At 34.4% G+C, this 7,584-nt stretch overlaps 1 long non-coding RNA gene across 2 annotated transcripts; it reads right to left on the minus strand.

Moving 5' to 3' along the window:
- Positions 1-295: 295 nt before the first annotated feature.
- On the minus strand, positions 296-7,292 carry LOC142631901 (uncharacterized). Of its 2 annotated transcripts, none has more exons than XR_012843675.1 (4): positions 6,966-7,292; positions 6,723-6,803; positions 6,560-6,626; positions 296-1,663 (listed from the first exon to the last, which is right to left on the minus strand). It is a non-coding gene; the product is annotated as an uncharacterized LOC142631901 (long non-coding RNA). The 2 variants fall into 2 exon arrangements; XR_012843676.1 differs by having other exon boundaries at positions 296-968; positions 6,966-7,289.
- Between the last annotated feature and the right edge of the window lie 292 nt (positions 7,293-7,584).

A 7,584-nucleotide genomic window follows, 5' to 3' on the forward strand; every position in this document is an offset into this window, starting at 1 on the left:
AAGTCCAAGAACAACAAGGTGTGCAAACATCAGCTAGAAGGGTCCATTGACTCCATTTCAGTGTATGCATGTTTTTTTGGTCTAAGCTTTGGCAAATTTTATGTCATTTTGTAGTATTTTCTTATGGCTTCTGCCTGCCCTTACTAACGAATATTTGGCGTTGTCATAAAAATAAAATAAAATGGAAATCTCACTTTTCATAAAACCTTTTAACCTTACAAATCTAGTTATTGAAAAATTGCAAAAAATTACATTGTAAATTTTCTTATCTAAGTTGGATGTGAGATCTTTAATATAGTATAAAAACATATGTTGAATATGGTATAATTAACTTTAATTTGACAAGAGTGTAAATAATTTCAAACTTCCACAAACAGAAGATTGCATAAGTGAAAATTTAGCTTACTTTATGCCTAATTAACAATAACAGCTCAATTAAATAATTTCTTCCATCTGCATACCACTGTCTTCTTGTTCCCTAGAAGAAAATGCTTGAGAAGCTGCTTATTAGAATTTCTGTAGGAATCAGTCATATATCTGATAAACTAATTGATAAATCTTTTTAAACAAGCTACGTATTGCATTGAGTACTAAATTAGCTGTGTTATAGAGACATTGATAAATTTGTTGATATGAATGACGCAAAACCACTACAAACAAGATTGGATATAAATTAACCATGAATAGCCAAAAGGGAGAAATGATTATTGCTACAAGTAGCTCTATAGCAATAATTCCAGAAATCAGACAAATGAATCTAAATATGGGAAGATCAGCATCTTGAGGTTGTAGTTTTATCTCCACAATATGCTATGCTATAGACAATTGTAACCATGATGAAAAGCAATATTATAGCAAAATGTGTTTCAACTAAGACTTGAAAGTGTAAACCTATTAAGCCAGCCAAAAATGAGACGAGGTAGGCAAAAAGGGCATGAAATGCTTCAAAGAAATCGAGTGCTGCATCACTGGCGAATACACAAACAAGAAATCCTTCAGCTTTAATATTACTTTTCCTCTAAACACAAGATAATCAAAAACCCACAGAATCCACTTAACTTCTATAAAAAAAAATTTAAAAAGAAAAAAAAGAGAACCCTTCAACTTTATTAGGTTCTCTCCCATACCTACCACAATGAGTGCAATTCAACACAAATAGATGAACAAGCCACTAACAATATTATTTCATTCACCCTTACTACAAGAAATAATCTTTGACAATTTGTCTTTTGAAACAAGTCTAAATGAAGCTCTGCTGCAAGCAGCTGGTTGATCAGAAACTATAGTCCTAATGAATAAGAGAATCACTTAATAAAAAACAACCAGATTATTTTAAAACGGTAGAACTGGCTAGGAAAGAAGGTTTATTTCAATTAACCTTTACCAACTCATGCCCTACAAATAGAGGGCTATACTTCAAAAATGAAAAAGAGAGATTTGGCTTAAATTTTGCTGAAATTTCTTTGAAGAGAGAATTTCAAGAGAAAAATACTCACCCAAAAAAAAAAAAGTCCTATAATTACTTTATAGAATGTTGCTGTCATAAAGGGCTTTCTGAAGAAAGCTTGGGAAGAAAGTTTCTGCTGGTTTTTCTTTAAGTTTTCTTGGTTCCAAGAATCTTGAAAGCAAAAGTAAGATCTGAAGCAGAGATTTCCATGGAAAACTGCAGAAAATGTATTGAGCTAAATTTGAACTCCAATTTCCTCATAAAGTAGACCAATTAATGCCACTAAGCTACAAGACTCTTGTCATTCAAACTAAATTGTATTAGAAGTTATGACCCTCCTAGTTTACAGACACATACAAATCTAATGCTTGGGCTTTCTAGGCTAAGTTTAGTGAAGGTTGACATGATGGATATATTTAATAAAATAATAACATAACCAGGCCTTGCTAACATATAAGTCTTGAGGAGCTCAACCCTTAGGTTGCATATTGGAACATGGATTTGGATTTCAAATCAATCGAGGGATTTGGAATTCATTACTTTGCAATTCATGGATTTTCAATCTTGCATCATTTATATGGTTAGAAGTATTTGAATTTATTTCCATTGGTGGGGAAAAAATATTAGAAGCACAACTTACATATAATTGGACTCTAAGATACAAATAAATGTTAAATCTTGAGAAAAAATTGTCACAAACACCATTCAATCAAATAAAATACACCAACTCAAATAATTTTCAACAAATTCAGCAACTGAAACCCAAATTAAAGTGAATCCTACGCCTCCCCAACCATCTCTCCCCCCCCCCCCCCCCCCCTCTTCCCAATTTAAAACAAAAACTAGGAGTTCAACATCAGGGGCAAATATTCTAGTCAAAACCAACAAGCATAACAAGAAACCCGACCAAAGAGATAAAACCCATCTCTTCTTCCTCATTTTTATCCATCTCATCCCACAATATTTTCATTGAGACACAAATCTCTTCTATCATTGGGCATAAAGATCAGAGAAGCTTGAAAACTTAAAAAGCAAACATACAATAATGCTAGTACAGAAAATACCTTCCGGCCCCTCCCCCCGCGCCCCCTTTTTTTTTTTCCTTCCTGCTAATTTTTATACTAATAAGAATATGCCCCAACAACGATAATGGACAATTCTTTTCTTCAACCTTGAAAGAGTTCTAAAACACCCGAGCAAAACAATACATACCCCCTTCCCCCTTGAATTCGAAATTTGAAAATTTTGGCTTTTTTGTAATAGTTCATTTTCTCCATTTTCTAAGCAACAAAACAATAGGAAAATCCAACAACCTGTTGAAGGATTAATTGGGTGCATGTGGTGGGTTAGGAGGATTTGTGGATCTAGGATTCAAAATTGTAGAAAAGGGGTTAGTACTCAAAATTAGCTTGGGTTTGATAAGAGTTTTTATGACTATTTGATAGAAAAGGTATGTGGGCTTTTATGGTATTCATAGGTAAGAGTCAGGGGATTAACTTGGGGTTGTGTAGAAGAAGAAAAAAGGGAAATTTTTTGTGTTTAGAATTGACACCAGAATTTAGCTTTATGGCTCATTCCCGCACAAGTTTAGTAATGGGCAAAAATTCTTGGCTACAACTCATTTTGGATTCCATGCTATTCCTCAAACTCCTAATTTGTGCATCCTCAATCCTCCAATCAGCCTACTTAGGATCCATAGTAGGAGACAGATCATCATTTAGATAAGTAAAATTCTACCTACCAAAGCACAAACCTCAACAGCTTGGGCCATTGTGCTTAATAACTCCCATTAAGACAAATCAAAGTAATAGAGAGCATGTAAGAGGGGAATAAGAAACTGAGCTCTATTTCTTCCTTGGATTCCAATAAGCACCCAATTAAGACAAAGAAAGTAAACAAGTGAATAAGATGAGGCTTTTGTGAGCAAGACTAAAAGTAAATAGCAACCAAAAGAATGGCTAACACTCGGTTCACAAACAATCAGTATTCCCTCAAGGCAACCACCCACACTCCTCAGAACAACCCAGCAATAAGAAAAGCAACACAACAGTTCCAAACCAACATATCTGATGCAGTCTTGGAAGATTAAAATGTCATTGCTTTTCAAATTTCCTATTTAAGATTTATTTTATGGGGCCATGGTTGAAGTCAAATTGAAGTAAAAGTCATGTGATTTTGAAGGTCTAGTTACGTACTTTGGGTTAAAATAGTTTTTTACTAGGGCTATTAAGTTATGGTCAAATTTTAATTCAGAAGCAAAATTGTAATTTCCACAATCCCTACAAATTAAGGAGATCTTATATATCTTAGAGCATCCACATCAGTCCCTCTATTTTACACATCTATTTTTACACTAAAAACCTACTTTTTATATTTTACACATTCACTTTTACAAAACACCCACATCAGTTCATCTATTCTACCCCTCTTTTAATTAAATAATCAATTTCCTCACAATTTTTTATTATTTCTCCTAACCACTTTTACAAAACGCGCGCTCTCTCTCTTCTTTCTCATTTCTGATTTTTTTCTCTCTCGCTCTCTCTCTCTCTCTCTCTCTCTCTCTCTCTCTCTCTCTCTCTCTCTCTCTCCATTTCAGATCATCTCTCTCTCGATTAACTCTCCGTTAATCGATCCGCTCAGATCAACTCTCTCTCTCTTTCTCGATTAACTCTCCGTTAATCGATCCGCTCAGATCATCTCTCTCTCTCTCTCTCTCGATTAACTCTCCGTTAATCGATCCGCTCAGATCAACTCTCTCTCTCTCTCGATTAACTCTCTGATCCGCTCCGATCCGAGCTCCGATCCACGATTCACCAACTCCGAGCTCGGATCCGCTCCGATCCACCAGCTCCGATCCGAGCTTCGAGTTCCGATCCGCTGCGATCCACTAGCTCCGCTCCAATCTGAGCTCCGAGTTCCAATCCACAATCCACGATCCACCAGCTCTGAGCTCCGATCCGAGGTCCGATCCACCAGCTCCGAGGTCCGATCCACTATCTGTGTGTATCTGTTTTTTTTTTTTTTTTGAGCAAGTGTATCTCTGTGATGATATGTCTGTGTGTTTGTGTGTGGGTGTGTTTGTGTGCATCTGAGGAAAAAGAAGATGAGCAGTTAACTGGGGTTGTTAAGCATGGATAGGAGAGAGAAAAAAAAGGAGCGAACGGAAATTAATAAAAAAAAAGATAAACGAGCTACAGTAACCGTGTTAATATACACGATTACTGTAGCTCGAGGATAGATTTACATAATTTTGCATGTTTTTACACCTATTGATGTGGGTGTTTTTTTGCTCAAAATGTATAAAATTTGTAGTTATTTTTATTTTAGAGGATTTTAGAGGGACTGATGTGGATGCTCTTATGTTTTACTTTCTTAGACTCCAATGACCCATGGATCAAAATGGAACATAGAAGACAATGGGATGCACTACCTAATTCACTAGTGGAAGCAAATGAAGAAGCAACTCGCTTTTGATGAGCTAGGAACTGAGTGTACCCTTCCTTTGATAAAGAACCAACCCACATCTTGGGAGTTTGATGTAGCCAATGAAGGACTAAGTTCAAGCATAGTTTCATAATTTCATTACACTTTTTGCCTTTGAATACAAAATTGACCATAACTAGTTAAATAAAAACCCATATTAAAAACCATTTTAACTTGAACCTTCAAAACCAAATGATTTTTAATTTAATAGGACTTCACACATAGATAAGAAGAATTTTGAAGTAGTGAATCAAACCCCTAAGATTAATAAATAAATAAATAAAGACAAAGAAAGTAAACAAGTGAAAAAGACGCAGCACCTGTGAGCAACACTAAAAATAAATAGCAACCAAAACAATGGCTGACACTTGGTCCACAAATTCCCAAAAGGCAATCATCCACACTCCTCACAACAACCCAGAAATTAGATAGGCAACAAAGCAGTTCCAAACCAACATATCTGATGCAACCATGGAACATTAAAATGTTACTACTTTACAAATTCACATATTCAAGATTTATGTTGTGGGGCCATGCTTGAAGTCTAGTTACCTATCAAAAAAAAAAAAGTCTGGTTGAAGTAAAAGTCATGTGATGTTAAACGTCTTGTTGTGTGTCTTTGGGTTAAAATAGTTTTTAATATGGGATTTTAGTTAGTAAGTTATGGTCAATTTTGTATTTAGGAGCAAAATTGTAATTTCAGCAATCATATTTTGGTAGTTTCAAAAATGGTAACTTTAGTTGAGTCTAGGATTTTTTAGGAGATCTTAAATATCTTACATTTTATTTTCTTAGACTCTAATGATCCATGGATCAGAAGTGTAACATAAAATACAATAGGATAAAGTACCTGATTGGGCTAAAGTGGAAGCAAAGGGAGAAGCAGCTCCCTTTTGCTGAGCTAGGAATTTAGCATACTCTTCCTTTGGTATGGCGATCAATTCTATCTCTAGAGTCATCTTGGGAGTTTAATTTAGCCAATGAAGGACTAAGTTCAAGCATAGTATTCATTACAGTTTTGCCTTTGAATACGAAATTGACCATAACATGTTAATTAAAACCCATATTAAAAACCATTTTAACCTAAGGACACATATAACTAAACCTTCAAAAAAAAAAAAAGATTTTTACTTTAATTGAATTTCAAACACAGATCCTTAGAAGAATTTTGAAGTAGTAACAAATTAATGTTCAATGACTGCATCAAGAGATCAAACTCTTAAAAAAAAAGGGTGACTTTATAACTAAAACATACCCTGAATTGAGCAATAATTAAGAAACTCAACTCACATAAAACAAAACCCAAAAAAAAAAAAAAACAATTATACAGCCATGAAACAGAGAGTTAACAATTAACTTCCCTTCCAAATTCAACCAACAATTTTAACAATTAAATATTAATAAATATAATAGACCTAATATGCTTTATCTAACCCATCTATATAATCCCAAATTATGCATATCCAGAAGCTAGCCCCTAACCAAATCTGTTCAAAAGGTGATAAAAAGCTTCCAAAATTGAAAGCTTCAATAAATTAACTGCCGAATTTAAGTTGAAATTGGTAGAAAGCGAAAGGCAAATAGGAATCAAATTTGAAGAATTGAAAAACGAAGGAGAACCCAAACCTGTTCAGTAGGAAATCAAGAGCTTTATAAATTGGTTCCTCCACTTTGAACACAGCCTTTTTTTAAGCTGAAACTTGTAGAAAACAAAAGATTAAAAAAAATCAATAATTAAACAAAAATTGATCCAATCATCTTGTCGAGAGATAAAACCAAGAACCCAAACCTCTTCGACAAGCCATGAAAAGCTTTCGAAATAAAAGCTTTCAATTCGATCGTTGAGCTCACAGCTTCATCTGAGTTGACGCTGATTAAGAATGAAAAACGAATATCAATAATTAAACAAACAAAAAAAGAATCCAGGCAACAATCAAATTTGTAAATTGGATAACAAAGATAAAGAAAATCAGTATCAATGCGATCTATTTATGCCCAAACGGGGGGTTTGGGGTTTTAGTCAAAGTCCAACCTCTGCAATCCACGTTTCTCAACAGGCCATTACGGCACCCTAGACCTGCAACGACAAACTTGATACAGAGTTAAGAAAAAAAACAAACACAAATAAAAGAGACATGTTTGAATGAAATGGTAAAACTCTCTTGTTTTATTGATAAAGAAAGGAGGCCTATGTATAGGCTTTACATCAGAATTGAAAGCACATGAAAATATGCATTATAAACCAACTCCTATTAACTAGGAAACAAATAGAAACAAACTACTTCTTTAGGATAGCAAGGTGAGACACTTTCTCAGCCATGAAATTTGGTTGAAATCAATTAACCAAATATCCAAAAGACTCGGTCAAACTACTAAATATCTAAAGATACTTCCAATAAATATTATAAAATAAAACAATTAAATCTTAACACCCTCCCTTAAACTGAAATTTGCAGAAATCAGTTTTAAAAAAAATCAACCCTCTACGAAGTCTTCCTTTGCAGCAGCATGTGAACACATTCCAAGTAGACCACGCAACTTCACAAATGTAGCCAACTTGAGAGGCTTGGTCTGTATATCTGCAACCTGGTCTTCACTTCGACAATAAACCAGTTTGATTGTTCCATCATTGCTGAGGTCTCTTAAAAAAT

Source organism: Castanea sativa, chromosome 4 (assembly GCF_040712315.1).
Source record: "Castanea sativa cultivar Marrone di Chiusa Pesio chromosome 4, ASM4071231v1".
NCBI lineage: Eukaryota > Viridiplantae > Streptophyta > Magnoliopsida > Fagales > Fagaceae > Castanea > Castanea sativa.